This window comes from Hemitrygon akajei, chromosome 7 (genome assembly GCF_048418815.1).
Source record: "Hemitrygon akajei chromosome 7, sHemAka1.3, whole genome shotgun sequence".
NCBI lineage: Eukaryota > Metazoa > Chordata > Chondrichthyes > Myliobatiformes > Dasyatidae > Hemitrygon > Hemitrygon akajei.
Window position 1 is genome coordinate 151,816,535 of NC_133130.1, and position 19,819 is coordinate 151,836,353.

Here is a 19,819-nt window from a genome sequence, read left to right on the forward strand (position 1 = left end):
TTTTAAGTATTTTAAGCTAAAATTTGTGACTAAGTCATTTGCTTATCCTCCTGGATGCCCAAGTAGCCATCATGATATTAAGCGTGATTAGGAGGAAGAGCGGTGGCCTCACTCCAGAGTGAAACACACAGCTGAAAAGAGAACGGGTCAAGAGAGAGAGGAGCTTGCAGCAAATGGTCATATTTGCTGACTTGAAACTCAGTCATCTTTAATGCTTTAACATTCGCACCTCATGATAACAATGGTGATTGAAGCCTGCCAGCTGCTGCTTGAACTCAAAGGATCTATTGCAACATTGATCTGGCTGTGAAAGTGATTGCAGCTCTTGACTGTTGTGCATCTGACTCTTCCTGGCAGCAGCTAGTGAAAAAGAGAAGCATATTGCCATTCCCAGCATGCTGCTGCTCAAAGAAGACACTGAGGCTCCTTCACCAAACAGCCAGCCTCCTCTCATTCCCACTGCATGATAGCATAGTGGTGAGCACAATGCGTTATGGTAAAGACGACCCAGGTTCAATTCCTGCCACTGTCTGTAAGGAGTTTGTACGTGTTCCCCTTGACCACGTGGCTTTCTTCTGGATGCTCTGGTTTCCTCCCACAGTCCAAAGGAGTAATACAGGGTAGGTTAATTGGTTATAATAAATTGTCCTGTGATTTGGCTGGGATTAAATCAAGGGATTGCTGGGTAGCATGGCTCATAGGGCTGGAACAGCATACTGTACTCTGTGCTGTATCTCAATTAGAACAATAAGTCGACAGATCAAACACTTATGAATGATTGATTGCAACTTTCTCCACAGTGCTAGCACACTCTTTGCTCTCTGGGACCTCAGCTGAGCTTGGCTGTTTCCTAAACCAAAACCTATTTTAATCCTTCAGTAATAGATTCCTTAAAGGCAGAGATTTCCTCAGGATGGTGCCCAGTATATTGGCGACTTATTCATTCCGCTGCAGTTCATTTCACCTATCTTATTTCAGCCATAGTTTTTAGGGAAAGGTGGCTCTATGATGACTAGGCATGCCCACCCATGGCAGTGATTACAGTTTCAGTCTGGAGAACATGCTCGTATGTGCTGTGGTTCCATATCATGAGTCACAGGTTGAATTGTAGAGAGCCCTCAAACAACACATTTGCTGCCTCGACCTCGCTGAAGAGAATCCAGCTTCTCTGAGCATGTTGAAACCTCATCCTTCTGCCTTTTACTCTAGGCTCCAGTGCAGGTTCCAAAGGAAACAGTGTCCAAACTTTCTATGACATAATATTTCGAAGTTAAAAGTACATTTATTATCAATATATGTAAGCAGCGTACAACCCTGAGATCTGCCTTCCCCACAGACAGCTACAAAACCAAAAAGAAATCCCATGGAACCCATTTAAAGAAAAACGTCAAAAAAAAACCCAATACAAAAAAAAACAGCAACAAAACAAAAAGAGTGAAAAACACAGAATACAAAACTTGCATTCGAAAGATTCCAGGTATGTTCAGTTCAGCTCAATGTTTGTTATCTGCAGGCTGTCCTACCCTGTTTCAAAGTCACCCAAAATAGAAAACCAAAAAACAGGAGTGAACAGAATCCAAAAACACATTCTAATGAGCATTGCCATTGCCAGCATGTTGCTACTCAAAGAAGGCCCTCAGGCTCCTTAAACAGAGATAGTCTACTCTCATTCTCTCTGTATGGTAGAATAGTGGTTAGCACAAATCTTTACAGTACAGATGATCCAGGTTCAGTTCCCACCAGTTCACAAACCACGTCAATTAAACCTTGCCCAGAAGCAGCACCATCCTTCAACAGCATTCGAACACAAGGACCTTCCTTCAGGTACAGCGACTGAGAGGGCAAGAGAGACCATCACACACACACACCTTCCTCTGGCAGCAGTGAACGAGAGGCTGGTAGACGGTGCTGAACACCCACTTGCCCTCTGCACATGTCTTGTTAACATTTAGAAGGGTCTCAGGAATCTCAGCACCAGCAGGAAACACAATGCACCATCCCATTAAAGAATATAGAATGTAAATTGGTAGAGCACAGTGCAGGCTGTTTGGCCCACAATGTTGTGCCAACCATTTAACCTACTTCAAGATCAATCTTACCATTCCCTTCTACACAGCTCTCCATTTTTCTATTATCCATGTGCTTATCTAATAGTCTCTTATATGTCCCCATTATGTCCACATCTATCATTATCCCTGGCAGCAAGTTCCATGTGCTTATCACTCTCTGTGCAATATGCCTACCTCTGACAAACCCTCCCCCTATACTTTCCACCAGTCACCTTCAAGTATGTCCTTTCACAGATTCAAACAGTTCAAAAGTTCAAAGATACCTTTATTATCAAAGTATGTATGCAGAATACAACTCTGAGATTCATCTTCTCCAGATAGCCATGAAAGAAAGAAAACCATGACAGGGGTTCAAAGTAAAACATCAACACCCCCATACACAAAAAAAAACCACAAATAGCAACAAGAACATCAAACACCCCCCATGCAAAAACAAAACAAATCACGCAAATAGCAACAAGAACATCAACTCCCCTTTAATAATTTAATATTAGCCATTGTTGCCCTGGGGTAAGGCCCAGGGTGTCCACTCTTATTTATCTTATACACATTTATCAAGTTGCCTCTCATTGTCCTTTGCTCCGAAGAAAAAATCTCTCATTTGCTCAGCCTTTCTTCATAAACCATGTTCACTAATCTAGGCAACATCCTGATTAATCTCCTCTGCACCCTCTCTAAAGCTTCCTCATTGTTCCTATTATGAGACAACCAGAACTGAACACAATACACCAAGTGTGATCTAACCACTATCTTATTTGGTTGCAATGTACTTTTCCTTTAAGAGAGTAGGATCCCATTAGTGCAACTAATGCATTGGAAAGAGAACTAACTGTGCGCAGCAATTATGTAACATGCTGTTAGCTCTCAGCTCGTGTTTGCCTTGCAATACAGCCAGGGATAGGGTTTAATAATACATTACAAAACTGTGCCCATTTCAGGATTTCTCTGCAGACTGGAAGCATAATTTACAATATTTAATTCAGTGTAAAATCAAGTCCAAAAAGAGAAAGGAAAAGGAAAGTAAATGTGGAAAAATATGCTTTAAAATTTTTCTGTGGTGTGTTGGTGTGGCATGCAACAAAAATAACAATGTTCAACAATCATAAAGAATAAACAATTATATAAAACTAAAGTCAGAGGTTAAAATACATATACAGACTAAAATCTACATCAACTACTACAGACCAGCAAGTATTCCAATTCGAAGAAGCTTTGCAGTTCCAGTGTCATTGTTTGACAGTAATTTAAACGAATCACATGGTTAAAATTCGACTTGCACTTGAATGCAAATGCCCTCAGTTTTACAGACTAGTTCGCTTGGTAAATATAGATAAACGTGCCTATTCAAATCTTCAGCTGCACATCAGTACCAAGTTAGTTGGCAAGGCCCTGTTACAGCAAAGCACATGGAGAACAGGGAGTAAGTATCTTCCATATTTTACTGGTTGTTTACAAAAACAGGCTTTGCAATAGTACTTAGTCTTACTAATGTATTCAACATTATTAATGCTGAATGATATAACCATTGCAAAATTTGAATTTCATCCCTGGAGACATGGGCTTTACTGTTCTACTTTAAGAAGTTAACTATATTTAAAACTTGCTCATATCGAATTATAACCTAGAAAATTATGTGACTCATTTAATTTGGCACAGTTTCTTCTTGTGCTTTTCACTACTGGTTCTGAGTTCAGCTTTACTCATCCGGTCAAAATGCCCCATGCGAGCTCATTTATCTCACCCGTGTTGGCGTGACATCTTGTCTCCCTGCTGGGGATTGAAAGCAAGAGCAGACTAAAGTAAGTAATATGAAAAAAATATATTTTGCTGCTGGGCCTTGCTTCCTTCGCAATGGCTGTAGATTTGATTGCCTGTTGCACTATAATTGCATTCCCTTTCTCTGTTTGACCATGTGACCTTTAAATAAAGCACTGCCACTTATTCCACTTCTGCTATCCTTCAAATGGTAAAATGGCAAATGATCATTTTAGAGGTGACTCGCCTTACAAAACAGTCATCTAGGATCCTGAATGTTCTGGTCTGTTGTAATGGGTTTCAGTTTCCCTGACCCTTTGGGCAAGTCCCTATTTTGTTGTCACTTCTTGATCTAATATAGCATAATATTAAGCACTGATAAGTAATTGTTGGCTCATTTGCAATTGTTTAAATGGGACGGAGCAGGGGGCTCAAAAGGAACCTTGGTAATGAGTCATGGCTGAGAACCGCACCGACATTTTTCAGATTTCTCTGCTCAGGTAATCATCTCTTCATGTATTCTTTATGTATGTCCGCAGGAGGTAGTGGAGGGTGATATTAAAATGAATCATGTTGTTTTGCTGAAACCTGTATAATGATGAAGAGGGTCATTAAGCATTCACAATAAAGGTTTGCCAATAAGCAAGTGCATGTATCTGATGGTATGCATGGTTTAGCTATTTACACTGACTTGACTTACAATACTGCCTGTGTGAATGTTAGTTAGCGACAGAAAAATAATTGATTTAGAGTTTGCTAAAGCTTCACCAGCAGACTCCTCTTCCTCCATTTATTTTTTCAGGTTTGCTCATGTTCTTTCCTGTTTGTAAGTATAATAGGCTTCCATCAATTATTATTGGTTACTGAAAGTTGCATTAATATATCTAAAGTTATGAGAAAACCCAGTGCTGAAATAAGCCAGTTCAAATGTTTGCCATTTTAGAAATAAAGTAATCTCAAAGCATTTATTGTATAACACTCTTGATAATTAGAATTGTGATAAATCCACGGAAAAAGAACAGACCTTTGGGTTTTGTTGGAAAAAGAAGTAGTCAGAATTCTTAGAAAGTCTGAATTGTAAATCCTGTAAGAACATATTCATAAATAATGAAATATTTTGAATGTAATTGTACATCATAAGGTATATCATAAAATAATTTATTCAATTTATTATTTATTAAATAACCAACAGCCATTTTGGTTTCAGAGGAAGATTTTCATTTTAGCAACATATACCATAATCAACTCATTCCACTTCGGTGTCATTTCAAGTTGCCATTTATTGCTGGAAAAATTCTCATGTAGTATACCTTTTGACTTTTCTTTTTTAGTTTTCAATAAGGCAAGTAACAAAGATAGAACTACTAAACAAACATCCTTTATTAAAGTCAGAGGAGCTGGTATAGCAGTGTATTAAAAGTCGTATCACATGGTGCCCATAATTCTTAAAGATACGTTTACATTCTATGCAGAATACATAGCTTTCCTTTGGAAAAAATAACAAATGCTTACCAACAACTCTTGACATATGCATTAAATTAATTTGTCAATTAACTATTTTCATGTCTGTGATATTATGCAAATATGTAATTATTTATAGAGCAGACAACAATTGTAATTAAACATACAAGTGTCTTAGTGTTCCACAACTCTCCAGATGAAATAAAATTAACGTTACTGCATGAAACTAAAATTAATATAATGGCATATCAGCTCCCAGTTTTGTTAATTCCAATATATCTGTTCTTGAAGAGGTTTTGTAAGTAATTAACTGTGCATCCTATATTACAAATATCACCTAAACTGCAACAGATCATAATTTAGTGTTTCAACCATTTCCTCAGCATCAGTTGTCACAACATCCTTTCATCCATTTATTCCAACCGTAACTACAAATGCATATTGTTTTCAATACATTCTTCAGCACCATAACTTAAATTCTGGAAATACACAGGGGATAAGATAACACCTGAAGAGAGAGAAAAACAGAATAAACATAATCCCTAAGAAGTTTGGGGTTACCATAAATGTTTATGGTTCATCACAAATTTACAAGAAGATACCCATTCTTTGACTCTTAATGGAATGCCATGCTGGAAACTTCAGAAATTTCCCACCATTTGAATTAGGGAATCATCTGAACAACCAAACAGGTTAAAGTTCATGCAGGAACTGTCTCCACTCATCTGAACAGAAAAGAAAAAGGGAATTTATATTTTTGGATTGCTCTATTTTACAGAAACATCTTAATTGCTTTTAGTACATAAGCATTACAACAGTGGTTGCTATGTTTTGGTATACATATAAACTAATCAAAATTAAAACAAGTGAGGCTGTAATAATGTATCCAACTTTGTGTTTGCTTTCAATGAGGCACACACATATCACATGGTAGCCTGATGACGTATGCAAGTCACTTATGTTTACATATAACTTGTAATGAATTATTTAAATGAACAAGAATGCTTAATCAAACAATATATTTATAATATTACTCAAATACTACTGAGATATTAAATACACAGCTGTGATTCCCAGACAGTTTTGGGTTACTGCCCCCTTGGCTCCTAGAAAATATCCTAAGCACTCACTCTCCCTTTCCAGCCATCACATAAAAAAATATGAAGAATTTTGATTTATGATGCACAGTAAAAGAAAGTAGTAATTGCAAATTGAAAGCAGTGACAAATAATTTCAAACATTATTCAAATCTATTTAAAATACAAATAAAATTATTACTTTATCTAATTACAGTAAAAACAGTTTTCATCAACAATTTTGGAATGTACATTAGTAGTCCAACCATTCACTGCTTCATTGTATTTCTACCCTTTTAGATAGATAGATAGATAGATAGATAGATAGATAGATACTTTATTCATCCCCATGGGGAAATTCAACATTTTTTCCAATGTCCCATACACTTGTTGTAGCAAAAACTCATTACATACAATACTTAACTCAGTAATAATATGATATGCATCTAAATCACTAACTCAAAAAGCATTAATAATAGCTTTAAAAAAAAGTTCTTAAGTCCTGGCAGTTGAATTGTAAAGCCTAATGGCATTGGGGAGTATTGACCTCTTCATCCTGTCTGAGGAGCATTGCATCGACAGTAACCTGTCGCTGAAACTGCTTCTCTGTCTCTGGATGGTGCTACGTAGAGGATGTTCAGGGTTTTCCATAATTGACCGTAGCCTACTCAGCGCCCTTCGCTCAGCTACCGATGTTAAACTCTCCAGTACTTTGCCCACGACAGAGCCCGCCTTCCTTACCAGCTTATTAAGACGTGAGGCGTCCCTCTTCTTAATGCTTCCTCCCCAACACGCCACCACAAAGAAGAGGGCGCTCTCCACAACTGACCTATAGAACATCTTCAGCATCTCACTGCAGACATTGAATGACGCCAACCTTCTAAGGAAGTACAGTCGACTCTGTGCCTTCCTGCACAAGGCATCTGTGTTGGCAGTCCAGTCTAGCTTCTCGTCCAACTGTACTCCCAGATACTTGTAGGTCTTAACCTGCTCCACACATTCTCCATTAATGATCACTGGCTCCATATGAGGCCTAGATCTCCTAAAGTCCACCACCATCTCCTTGGTCTTGGTGACATTGAGACGCAGGTAGTTTGAGTTGCACCATATCACAAAGTCCTGTATCAGTTTCCTATACTCCTCCTCCTGTCCATTCCTGACACACCCCACTATGGCCGTGTCATCAGCGAACTTCTGCACATGGCAGGACTCCGAGTTATATTGGAAGTCAGATGTGTACAGGGTGAACAGGACCGGAGAGAGTACGGTTCCCTGTGGCGCTCCTGTGCTGCTGACCACTGTGTCAGACCTACAGTCTCCCAACCGCACATACTGAGGTCTATCTGTCAAGTAGTCCACTATCCAATCCACCATGTGAGAGTCTACTCCCATCTCCGTTAGTTTGTGCTTTAAGATCTTGGGCTGGATGGTGTTAAAGGCACTAGAGAAGTCAAGGAATGTAATCCTCACAGCACAACTGACCCCATCTAGGTGAGAGAGTGATTTGTGCAGCAAATACGTGATAGCATCCTCCACTCCCACCTTCTCCTTATACGCAAACTGAAGCGGATCCCGGGCGTGCCTGGTTTGTGGCCTCAGATTCTGTATTATCAGCCGCTCCATGGTCTTCATCACGTGCGACGTCAAGGCAACAGGTCTGAAGTCATTCAACTCCTTTGGTTGTGGTTTCTTCGGTACCGGGACAATACAAGATGTTTTCCACTGTCTGGGTACTCTTCTCTGATCTAGACTCATGTTGAAGATGCGCTGTAGTGGTTCTCCCAGTTCAGTCGCACAGGCCCTCAGTAATCGTGGGGAAACTCCATCCGGTTCAGCCGCCTTGCTGGTACAGATCTTCCTCAGTTGACCTTCCACCTGTGCAGCCGTAATCCTGGGCGTGGGCCAGGTCTCCTGTGAGTGGATATTTTCCTGTGAGGGAAGTAAGCCTGGTGTGGAGTTCTGCAGTGAGGGTGAGATTGTGCTGTCGAACCTATTGAAGAAGTTGTTCAGCTGGTTCGCTTTCTCCACATCTCCACTTATGTTTGCCCCCCGCTTTGCACCACATCCGGTGATGATCTTCATCCCATCCCACACCTTCTTCATGCTTTTTTCCTGCAGCTTTTGTTCTAACTTTCTCCTATACTGCTCCTTTGCCCCCCTTATCTGTACTCTGAGTTCCTTCTGAACTCTTTTAAGCTCCAACCGATCACCATCTTTAAAGGCCTTCTTCTTCTTCAGCTTTAGTGAGCTGGACGGGCTTCATGCAGTGACATCAGCTTCTCAACTTCAGACTCATTGATCGCCACATTCAGAAACTTGTAATCTGCTTTGAAAGAAGTTTGCAGATTGCACTGAAATCATGCTCCATGAAATATAATGTTGGAAAGACAATAAAGAACACCTTAGTCTTTTTTTCCACAGTGCAGGATAGTGTTCATAGACTTTTTTTCTGCAACCAAGTCTTGATCTGATTGTTTTGAACCCCAGCTTCGGCTTAAAGTTATTTTGTAGTGAGATCAGTTCTTTCTCTATTCTTCCTGTTAACTCCACATTAAAAATGTTCAGGAATGGATTTATTAACAAATCTCGAAATTGGTTCGAGAGAAGATTCTGAAATCTCTCTGCCATGTCTTTATGCAGCTCATCCAGGTGGGCAACTATATTTGAAGAACATCATCAGGTACTCTTTCTTTCTCTTCCATAGCCAATGTTCCACTTAAATAGAGTTTTGACTTTGATAAGATTCACATTATTTTCTTACAATTGAAGATTTATTTCATTAAACCTTCAGAATAATTCTGAAAAATATGCAATGTCATGCCTAATATTCTTGAATTGGTTAGAGAATGAAGCATTCGATTCATCAAAGAATATTATCACATGTTCAAAAGGTGCATAAGTGTCTCAGGCAGTTTTCTTTTGAAAACCATCAGTTTTTTCAAGACAGTAATAACCCCATGGTAGCTTCCTATTATTTATTTTGCCCATCTGTTGCTCAAGCAAGAATGTTGGTGAGCAGAGTATCCTTTTCTTTGAAAAATTGCTCAACAATGCAAAATATTGACTCACCCTTCTAGTCCCCTTGCAAATAAAAACTCTTGAATCTTTTTTTCTTCTTTTATGCAGTGAACATAACCAAGAAGCAAAGTTTCTTTGCCTGTCAAAGTTGACTCATCCACCTGCAGGGCAATTGTTGTCTGAAGTATGTTGCACAATGTGACTTCCACATTCTCAGAGATTTCATCCATTTGTCTTTGAACAGAGTTGTCACTGAGTGAATTCACTTTAATTATTTATTGAAAATAATCTAAGTTCTTGTTTGCTTTATGAGAGTGTATTCTCTACAACTGTTCAAGGAGCCTTGATGGTTTCATTTGCATCATTTAAAAAAATCTTTTTCACACGACAGACACGTTGGCTGCTGTTGGTTGCTTGGTTCCGGTATAAATCCATAGTTCAGATACTCAAGTTCAAGTTGAAGTTTACTTGTCATTCAACCAGACACGAATACCCATGAATACAGCCAAACAAAACAGTGTTACTCCAGAAAAAGGGTAAAATAGAGTACCAACAGTCACACACAACATATGGCACATTTAAGGTCGCAAACACATCTGAGATATCAATAAAATACAGTTACACAAAAATATATAGTCCATGAGTCCATGAATGTTGCAGAAATCTGAAGTCGACCACAATATAGTTTATCTTCTACTGGTGTGTTGGTGTGCTGCAAGGAGACACTCTGGCACCCTACATCTTTATAATTGTTCTTGATTACTCTCTACGTCAAGCTACCAAAGATCATGACAAGCCTGGTTTTACTATAAAACCAGGACGAACCAAAAGGGTCAGAGTAGTTAAGCTCACAGATCTCGATATTGAAGATGACATAGTCCTGCTCTCTGACCAGATTGAGGAAGCACAGCAGCTACTGACAAAAGTGGAAATTGAGTGCAATAAATTTGGACTTCACCTAAACGCTTAAAAGACAGAGTACATGACATTCAACTGCGACAAATGCACTCTAAAGACCATAAAGAATGATACCATTAAGAAAGTCTAAGACTTCAAGTACCTCGGGTCAAGAATGATGAGTTTGGAGAAGGACATAAAGATACGGAAGGCGCTGGCATGGAGGGCTATGTAGGACATGAAGGAAATCTGGAGGTCGAGCCTGACCAGAGGGCTCAAAAAGTGGATCTTCATAGCAGTCATAGAGTCCATTCTCATGAACAAATGCGAGACGTGGACACTCACCAAGACCATGCAAAAGTCACTGGATGCTTGCTATACACAAATGTTCTGGATGGCTCTTGACGTGAGTTGGCAACAGCACATGATGAACGTCAAGCTCTATGACGACCTACCGATGCTCACTGCTAAAATCGAGGCGAGAAGACTGCAACTAGCGGGGCACTGTCTATGCCACCCTGAGCTACCTGCCAGCCTAGTCATCACATGGGAGCCCAAGCATGGGAGGATGAACCCTGGGCGCCCTCCCAAGACTATGGTCAACACGCTCCTAGAAGATGGTGGCGCAGCTAATGTAGATGAACTGAACACACTGATGAGGGAGGGGTAGGAGTGGAGAGTCTGTCATGGTGCCCAACGCCGGCCCGCTAGGCCTGAGTCGACGTAGTAGTAGAAAGAGTTCTACTGAGCGAACACCGGAGGCACTGTGCGCTGACTCTGATGCCTCTCTCCTGTATGACTGTAAACAGGCAATATCACGCCTTGAGGCCTAGTCGCCCAGCATCCGCCCCGACCTCCACCAATAAATCAGTGAATCAGACATACGGCATTCTACATTAAAAATAACCTACAGGGTCTTGCGATCTCAAAAAAAGTGACTAGGTTGGTTACCCATTGTTCAAATGCACACTATCTTTGCTCACTGATGCATCTGATGCCTCTCAGACACAGGCAGCAATGCGATCAGCACCAAGTCCTGCCCTTTCAGTTCCTCCATCAACAAGCAACTTGCTGATGGGGCAGATCTGCATTACTTTAAGTTCTTAATGTCCAGCAGGTTTTTGAGATCACAAGAAATACATTTATAAAGGAGAGTAATGCCTTTGCGATGATAGTCGCTGCCACTTTTACTCACACTGTACTGTCAAACCTTCGTTTTCATTTGGCCTGCTATTGCCATTTTCACCATCAGTCAACTATTGTTTAAGTCCACCCTCAATTAATGTGATTAATAATGGGAAAAGTTATGACATCGTAATAGTTCTGTGAAAACCTGACTCTCTGGCGGAAGGTGCATAAAGTGGAGCACCGATATTTCGGTTGGGCCATAGAATGCAGTCAAGACCACTTGAAAGGGCAGGTTCTAAACTTTACCCCACACCCTAATTCACAGGAATTGCTTCACTGTGGTTAGAATATGGGAATCATTCTAGATATCACTGTACTCCAATAGTGAACAGCAAAAATGTGCAGGCCGGGCCTAGTAGTAATATGTTCTTCAGTCCAGATTTCTCATGAAATGCCAAGTGCAGAAGTATCACATTGCTTTTCCAACAATTATAATAGGGTTTGAACAAAGTCAAAGAGAATGATGGATTAGCAAGGGATGAGATGATTATGTGATCATTGTAATCAATTATGAGGCACTGAGGATCAAATGCTTATAATAAGTAATTAATGTCATAAATTAAACCTGTAATTACTCAGCTTCTCCCCTTGCTACTAACTCTCACCTCCCCCACCATCCCCTTTATTTTTAATCATCCCTTTAGAACTCACACCTCCTCCAGGGGGCGATATCACCCACTGTTGAAACCACAGCTTTACAGGTATTAAATGTTTCAACAAACATTTTTAAACTTTTATTTAATAATTTGAAAACGTTTGATAATTTCTGAATGTTTGTATGTGCTTTGAGAGCTTTGTTTAGCTGTTAGCAGCTATTTGGACCCTAAAGTGTTTTATGGTTTTCTTTAAACATTTAATATTTTGGAGAACAATCTTCCAAAGCACACAAAATCATAGGGGATTACATTAGGAGCCTGAGTAATTGTCAACAATGTGAACATAGTTAGAAATAAATGTGCTGAAATTGAACTTCATGTTAATAGCAAGTGGAATTCATACAATTCAATTGAAATTCTCTCACTGTTATTTTAATGAAGATGTCATATCATATCTAATAAATGTAAAGGATTTAAGCAGCATCATTATCATGAAAAAAATTCCAGAACCAAATGTAGAAATTCTGTTCTTTATGTGTAATTTTGGATGATAAATCTTGCAATATTCAAAACAAAATTACGCTATTCATCTGACTTCTGCATTCTGAATGAATAAATATATTAACTTTTAACAACATTAAAATATGATAATATCAAATGATTGCAGTTCCATTTAATGCCATTCTGGCTTAATCAATCATTTATTAATAATAACATTATTTTTGAATAGCAGCCTTCATAAAAAAATGTTTCCAAGCTTTTTGATGAATACTGAAGGAAGCTTTGTTCCAGGAGTGTACATTTTGAAGCATTGCACACTGTTGTAATATAATGAATGACAAGAGAAATGAATGAAAACTGTTGGCACATTAAGGAATGTAGACCTTGTATGGCCTTTGGAAGATTGAGGGCCATGGTTGCATGAGAGATATAGGGGTTCCCAACCTTTTTTATGCCATGGACCCCTACCATTAACCTAGGTTGGGAACCACCTGCACTGGAGACTAGTGGTGAGATACAGAGATTTTTTTTAATTTATTAGAATGATTTTATTCATTAGAGTTGGGGAAGCCATGCTTGTGCATAGCATTTAGCGCAAGGTTATTACAGCGTGGAGCATGGGAGTTCAGTGCTCATTTCTGGCATCCTCTGTAAGCAAGTTTGTATGTTCCTTATTGTGTGTGAGCAGATTTTGTCTGGGTGCTCCAGTTTCCTCCCACAATCTGAAAGCGTTAGTAGTTTAATTGGTCATTGTAAATTGTCCCGTGATTAGGCTAGGATTAAATTGGCGTGTGGCTGTGCAACGCAGCTCAAAGGACGGGGGGCCTATTCTGCTCTGTATCTCTAAATAAAATAGAGTTCTGGCAGGGAGCATGGAGTGCAGAAATATTTGGAATGGCATGGGTTGGTGAGCTTGCAGAACTGCAAGGAATTACAGAGTTTAAAAAGTTCAAGATCATAGGAGAATATAAAGAGTAGGACATTATTAAGAGTCAATAGTGTATAAATCATTGAATCAACATCTATAAACTAAGCACACTCCAGCCCAGTGTTTCGTTTGTGCTCCATTCAGATTCTAATGTGCATATAGATTTGGTTCTGGAAATGCCACACTTGGTTAATCTTGTGCCTAATTTATCCTCTCTGCCTATGAGTGTTAATTCTAAATTAGTATGTCTTCCAACTGTTCCTCTGTGCTCAATAAAACAGATGTCCTTATATGTAAATATAGATTGTGAATGTTCATTGTTCATCCACACACTGAAGGCTTCACATTCGGGCCAAACATCTTTCTTACCCAATCTCACAGCATGTGGTATCGACAGGTAATACTGATGTCAGATGTGTACATAAGGCTGCAATCAGAGGTGGAATACCCTGCAAGGAAGTTTCAAATACCCTGAGAAGTTGCTGGCCTGGGGTGGCAATGCCAGACGCTGTTTGAACCCAAAACATGCCAAGGAAAACTAAGTTCTTATTCTGCTGCCCTGAATAAAATGCAAACTTAAAAAGAACCTTGAATCTGTCATTTTGAAAGCTAAAAAGTTTTAAAATATCCTAGGTCTCTTAATATATGGAAAAAACATCTCTGTTCTAATGACATCAGAGCCTATACTCCAAATTTTATAAAGTAGGTCAGATTATATGATACATTGAGAAATATGTATTGCTAAAATGCAATGATTCTACCAGAAGCAGCCACATTAATACACACCATAATCAAAAACAAACATACCCTTGCTCGATTCTGGTCTCTCTCTTGTGAAGCCTGCGCCTCTTTCTTGGGTGCAGTTTAATGAATGCCAATAATCTCTGTTCAACAATAAATGACCAACCTCAATCAGACCGTTTGGTCAGTGACTGAGGGTGCAGAGTAATGCTTAAAAAAACTAACAAAACAGCTTGGCTTTTGAGCTTCCAGGATCACTGGGTTTGGTGCATTGAACAATAAGCACAGTGTGTGTGCATAATTATCCCATCAAAGTACTTAAAATTGTTCAGACAGGCTGGGTGAACTTGATTTACTTTAGGTTGTTATTCCTTGCACATTGAAATCCTTAAACTCAATGCACAATATCATCAAAATCTACTCATGTCAGGTCATTTTAAATTGAATATTTCAGGGCTTCACAGTAACTTTTTCCTAAATGGGCCTTCCACAAATGACTCCTCTGCTTTCTCAAGTAGCATAACAGCACTATATTAAGGAAAAAAATGTAAAGGAGTTTTGGTTAATATGCAAACAGACCTCAAACAATCCTAACTTAAAATTGGTTCTATTAGTATGTTTTTCCTTGTTCAAGTTACCCATACAAGCATTTCACTCATGTTTGATTGGTACCAATCATTTCTGAATGAAATTGTGTCCATTCAGAAATGATTTGGTAATTTCTTTGTTCTATTCAGTTTTGAACTTTTGATGTTTTCTCCTTGTCGTCACACATTCTGAGTTATTTTCTTCCCTTACCAATGTAAATTAGAGCTTTTTATTTCAACATATTAACTTTGTTCACTACTTACAAAAAATGTGAGAGCACAGCATACTGAAACTGTCAATGATCTACAGGTCCACAGCAGATGCCATCTCATTGGCTCTTCATGCAACCCTGGAACATCTGGACAGTAAAGATGCCTACATCAGGATGCTCCTTATTGACACAGCTCAGCATTCATCCCCTTAAAATTAATCAATTAATTCCAAGACACTGGCCTCAATTCCTCCTTGTGTAATTGGATCCTGGATTTCCTCAGTTGTAGACCCCAGTCAGTTTAGATCAGCAACAACATCTCTTCCATGATCTCCATCAGCACAGGTGCTCCACAAAGCTGTGTGCATAGTCCCTGCTCTATTCACTTTACACTGTTGACTTGCATTTGTACTATTTCAGAGGACCTATCCAGGGCTCCTACATCATTGGGAGCTTGTCGAAATTCAGCATAACATCTAAAATGTTGATAAACTTCTATAAATGTGTGGTGGAGAGTATATTGACTGGCTGCATCACAGCCTGGTATGGAAACACCAATGTTCGTGAATGGAAAATCGTATAAAACATAATGGATTCAGCCCAGACCATTGTGGGTAAAGCCCTCCCAACCACTGAGCAGACCTACATTTAGCACTGTCATAGGAAATTAGTGACCATCATCAGGGATCCCCACCACCCAGATCATGCTCTCTTCTCGCTGCTGCCATCAGAAAACCTAAGGGTAAGAGCCTTAGGGTTCACACCAGCAGGTTCGAAAAGAGTTACTACCCCTCAAATATCAGGCTCTTGAACAATAGAGGAAAACTTCATTCAACTTCACTTGCCCCTTTATTGAAATGTTCCAACAACTAATTGACTTGCATTCAAGGACTCTTCATCTTAAATTGTTGTTATTTATTGCCATTTATTTATAATTGCATTTGCACAGTTTGTTGTTTTTGGCACTCTGTTTGAATGTTCTAGTTGGGTGGTCTTTCATTGATTCAGTTATAATTACTATTCTGTAGATTTGTTGAGTATGCCCACAAGAAAATGAATCTCAGGGTTGCATATGGTGACATATATATATATATACACTTTGATAATAAAACTTACTTTGAACTTTGATCTTTGAGATAGTAAATTTTAGATTTTTTTTTATCATCCGTCAGTCTCTGTTTATAATGCACAGGGTGTTGCTCCACTGACTGATTGTAGCCTTTTTGACACATTGCCCATCACAGCTACCTACCGTGACCTCTGCATCATTGATCATCCCACACCTCTTACTACTAATGTAGCCATTCATGGCAATGGACTTGATTAGGGCAGATGATTACGTGAAGGACATTACTATATTCCCCTCATGTTCTCGGTCACTTCCATATTGAATTTTTTCAAAGTGGGATGGACAGTTCCTTTCCCAGAGATCAATATAGCAAAGTCTCAGCAATGGGAGCCAGGTTGAGTCCCAGAGTGGTGAGGGATGGAGACTAAAAGAACAGCGCCATTGGGAAATACAGACGCCTGTTTCAGTGCATAATTATTGATGCAAATTCCTCAAAACCAAATTATAGCATAATTTTGGACAAATCCACAATTATTTGCAGAAATTCTATTTGAGCCTTATGAGCATGTTTAGCAACAAAAGAAGATTGAAAAGCAATTTATCAGCTACTGTTGCAAAACTGTTTGTAGGAACCTACATGCTCCTTAAGTTACAGCAGTGGCTATACTTTAAAAAATAGCTTTGTTCATTATGAACCAGTCCACGATGTAGCAAAGTCTTCGGCAGACTTGTTTGAATGGAAATATGCCATCCTTTCCCAACTCATTGATTACTTTTTCTCTTTTGGTAATATTTCTGTGTGACTTAAAAATGGCAAACACATTCCCCTTTTGTCTTTTTAAGATATGTGATCAAAAGCAATGTTTTGAAGACATGGTGTGACAAGCTACATTTGCAGGATTAATGGTCAGTCAAAACTTTGGGGTATTGCTGTGTAACATGATTCATTCTGTCTGTGTAAGCACCATAAACCACCCGGATAAAAGGCTGAGCAAACACACTCAGTAAATTAGAAAGCAGCAGGAGTTCCCAGCACATGAATTAGTTTAGAGTAATGCTTCCATAATAGGATTTGTCGATGTGTAAGTAAGAGTGGCACTCTTGGAAATCTTTTGCTATATTTGCTATTAAATATGAGTTACAATTTTAAACAATCTATCTGGATCAAAATATGCAGGTTAGTGGCTATCCTTGCATAACTATGGATGTCCTACAATTACTTTGGTCAATCTGTGAAGGATTTTGTTTTGTACGAAGTTTAGTTTAGATTTATACTTATCAAGAGATTGCAAACAACACTGGAAGAATGACTAGTTAATTCATTTTGACAGTGGTACTTGTTAAGAAGTAAATTTTGGCTAAGGATTGGTGGAGAATTTTCTAGCTGTCTTTTGAAATAATTTTAATGAATTTTATAAATCCATTTGAGGGATGAAGGTGCAGAATCTCATTGGAGAAATAATGTTCTGACAGTACAGGACTCTCTCTGCATTGTGTCTCCCTCTGCAGAGCATCAGGCCAAATTTTGTCTATATGTCTTAAAACGCAGCCATCAGAGTTAAATACAACTATGTTTTCTGCTGAGTCAGAATAGACTTTCACTATGTTTAAGAGTAATTTTGGAGAATATATTTGTTTATAAATTTTCTTTACTAGCTCTCTTTTTCATCCCTTATTCCCACCAAAACCCTCCCTCTGAAACTGGATCCTTGACTTCCTCACTGGAAGACCACAATTTGTGTGGATTTGAAATAACATCTCCACCTTGTTGCTCATCAACACTGGTGTACTTCAAGCTCATGTGCTTAGTCCATTGCTCTACTCTCTCTACACCAATGACTGTGTGGCCAGATACAGCTCAAATGCCATCTATAAATTTGCAGATAACACAAATATTGTTGGCAGAATTTCAGATGGTGATGAGAAAGCATACAGGAGCAAGATAGATCAGCTGGTTGAGTGGCGTCACAGCAACATCCTTGCACTCAACGTCAATAAGACCAAAGAACTTCAGAAAGTTCTTGTGGACTTCAGAAAGATGAAGGTACACACACGAGTCCTCATATAACCATATAACAATTACAGCACAGAAACAGGCCATCTCGGCCCTTCTAGTCCATGCCAAACGCTTACTCTCACCTAGTCCCACCAACCTGCACTCAGCCCATAACGCTCCATTCCTTTCCTGTCCATATACCTATCCAACTTTACTTTAAATGACAATATCAAACCTGCCTCTACCACTTCTACTGGAAGCTCGTTCCACACAGCTACCACTCTCTGGGTAAAGAAGTTCCCCCTCATGTTACCCCTAAACTTTTCCCCCCTCTCAACTCATGTCCTTTTGTTTGAGTATCCCCTACTCTCAATGGAAAAAGCCTATCCATGTCAACCCTATCTATCCCCTCTGTCTATCGTCAGCAAACTTAGCCACAAAGCTATCTATTCCATAATCCAAATCATTGATAAACAAAGAAGCGGCCACAACACAGACCCCTGTGGAACACCACTGGTAACCTGCAGCCAACCAGAATGGGATCCCTTTATTCCCACTCTCTGTTTCCTGCTGATCAGCCAACGCTCCATCCGTGTATGTAACTTTCCCATAATTCCATGGGCTCTTATCTTGTTTAGCAGCCTCATGTGCAGCACCTTGTCAAAGTCCTTCTGAAAATCCAAATGCACAACATCCACTGCATCTCCCTTGTCTAGCCTACTTGTAACTTCCTCAAGAAAATATTCCTCATCAAGGGAACAGAAGTGGAAAGGTGAGCAATTTCAAGTTCCTGTGTGTCAGCATCTCTGAGGATCCAACCTGAACCCAAAATGTATTAATGTAGTTACAAAGAAGGCATGACAGTGGCTATATTCCATTAGGAGTTTGAGGAGATTTGGTATGTCACCAAAGACACTCACAAGTTTCTACAGATATAATATGGAGAGCATTTTATCTATCTGCATCATCATCTGCTATGGGGGGGGGGGGGGTGGAATACCTGTTGCCCAGCACAGGATGAAAATAAGCCACAGAAAGTTATAAATTCAGTTTGCTTCATCATGGGCATTAACTTCCCAAGCATCCAAGAAATCTTCAGGGAGCAATGCCTCAGAAAGGTGACACCCATCATTAGAAACCCCCATTACCCCAGACATGCCCTTTTCTCATTGCTACCATCAGGGGGGAGGTACAGCAGCCTGAAGGCACACACTCAATGATCTGGAACAGCTTCTTCCTCTCTCCATCAGATTTCAGAATAGACATTGAACCCATGAACACTACCTCATCACTTTTCTTAATCCATTTTTTCCACTATTTAATTAATTTAACTATTTGATATATATATATATATATATTCCTTACTGTAATTTAGTTTCTATTATCATGTATTACAATCTATTGCTGAGAGTAACAACAAATTTCATGACAAATGCCAGTGAAATTATACCTAATTCTGATTCTGATTCTTTAAGAGAGACAGAAGAGACTGCAGATACTGGAAACTGGAGCAACACACAATCTTTTGGAAGAACTCAGTGGGTTGAGCTCTGTCAGTGGGAGGAATAGAGATGGGAAGGCTTCCCTCCCACTCAGTTCTTCCAGAAGATTGTAGTCCCTCCCTCTTTATTTTCCTTTTCTTCCTCGGGTGAGTTTTAGTTCCACAGACATTGAAAGCATAGCTGATGGCTTGTGAGTGCAGACAGTCAGCATTGGAAAATGTTT